Raw genomic sequence first — 2,299 nt, 5'->3', positions numbered from 1 at the left:
CTCTCTGCCTCAAGTCCCTTGTCCCTTTTCTGTCTGTACCTGTCCTTGGTCCTCTGCCTCCTTTCTGCCTCCTCTGCCTCCTTTATTCCCTTCTCCTCCTTTTCCCGTTCCAGCCTCTCTGCCTCAAGTCCCTTGTCCCTATTCTGTCTGTACCTCTCCTTGGTCCTCTGCCTCCTTTCTGCCTCCTCTGCCTCCTTTCTTCCCTTATCCTCCTGATCCCGTTCCAGCCTCTCTGCCTCAAACCACGTGTCCCTATTCTGTCTGTACCTGTCCTTGGTCCTCTGCCTCCTTTCTGCCTCTTCTGCCTCCTTTCTTCCCTTCTCCTCCTGATCCCGTTCCAGCCTCTCTGCCTCAAACCACTTGTCCCTATTCTGTCTGTACCTCTCCTTGGTCCTCTGCCTCCTTTCTGCCTCCTCTGCCTCCTTTCTTCCCTTCTCCTCCTTTTCCCGTTCCAGCCTCTCTGCCTCAAGCCCCTTGTCCCTATTCTGTCTGTACCTGTCCTTGGTCCTCCGCCTCCTTTCTGCCTCCTCTGCCTCCTTTCTTCCCTTCTCTTCCTGTTGTCTTCCCCGCGTCTGTGTCTCCAACCACTCATCCCTGTTCCTTCTGTACCTCTCCTTGGTCCTCTGCCTCTCTTCCTCGGTCTGAACCATCCACCACTCCTTCCCCATGGTTTCTCTGCTTACTTATTTCCTGGTAAAATCAAATAACTTAATTGGCATGAGATAATGTAGCTATGTGAGCAAAACAAGACATGAAAATGACATTGAATGATGAGAAATAATAGAAATCATGTGCAAATATCGAACGTATCCTCAACAATAAAATCCCAATCCCTGAACAACAATTTAATTCCCTCTCCTGTCTCCCATCACTTGTGTCCCGTTCGAAAAATGATAAAAGAAACTAAACACAAATCAAATGTTTGTAGTTTTGCTTTTGCATGAAAAAAATCCCTCCCAAATTTGAGTTTGACATTTGAAGTACACAAGTATTCTATCTGTCTGTTACAACAATCATCCTTATGCAGTATCTGGTGTCTGAACAAAAAACAAACATCAGCACAGGCAAACACTTTCTCCTCACCCATACTTGAAACCTTCACAAGTTCTGATTCTGACACACAACTCCATCATTTTAAATACTTTTCAACACAAAGAACCACTGTAGGCTTGGGCCGATTTCTCATCAGTTCAGTTAAAGTTTATTGTCCTTCAAACTTTTTTACTTCGCCTTGAATACCTGGAGGAGCAGCACGAGCTTCAAGTGTCAGCCGGAGCAGCCTCCCTCCACCGCTACGTAAAGATCAACAGAGTCGAAATTCAGTGTGAAGCTTGATATTAAACGGATTTATGGTCCTGGCTGAACCTGTACAACATCTTCATGTTGGAAAAATGCATTTTTGATGAAAAAATGCAGGCACAACGTTTTTCTTCATCAGCCAGCAAAAAGCATTTTTCAAAATAAGATGTCAAATAAAGATGCAAATTGTAAGGGAATTAGCCTAGCCTATTGACATATTTCAATAGCAGTCACTAAGTGCAAACAGACATTTGTGTCAAATCCTTCTAAATTAGCCACGTTTGCTAATTTAGAACTGTGCTCGTGGGGCAGGCAGCCCATCGTAGCGTAGCCTAGCATGGTGTAATGTAAGTTGGGTAAGAAGTTGGTAAATCTTACCGTTGTCGGGTTCACTGACGGTGCAACTGAAGCTCTCCAAATGAAATTCTCCAACTGAAACGCTGTCCAAACCCTTCTGAAACTCCTTCAAGCAAGAACCTGAAGGTTTCTGAAAATCCTTGAAGGAGCGTGAAGGTGTCAGCTGGTTGGAATGGCAGTTGATGCTCTGCTTCACTTCATATACACGTAGGCTCATCATTCGGTGATGTGAGGGGTCAGAACTTTATGCGGGGCTTTGATGGTCCTGGTTGCTAGGCGTCCTGTTGTTGCTGTTTTTTAAATCTCATCATGCTCTCTGGGCTGCCATTTACTTCAATATTCACAATCTTCCACAAGTGAATCAATGAATGAACCTGAAGCAAATTAAATGCTCAGGTGTATAGATATAGAGTATCAGTAATTTATACACATAGATAAGTTAATGAAGATAAAAATAAATAAATGGTGTGGTTTGGCTTTCTTCACCAGGTTTCTCCGGGGAAGACATTTTAATATCACTATACACACTGACCTATTCATTAAGGAGGGGTTGCTGTTTTATCTCTTCAACACAAAGTATAAAATTCTCCTCCAATTCATCGGAGTGGTGCTAATGTTAGCTTACTTTCACAGATAGTGGTGC

This window comes from Aulostomus chinensis, chromosome 20 (genome assembly GCF_037954235.1).
Source record: "Aulostomus chinensis isolate RoL2024-O1b breed Wild chromosome 20, RoL_Achi_v1.0, whole genome shotgun sequence".
NCBI classification, from domain to species: Eukaryota; Metazoa; Chordata; class Actinopteri; order Syngnathiformes; family Aulostomidae; genus Aulostomus; species Aulostomus chinensis.
This window is presented reverse-complemented; position numbering follows the sequence as displayed.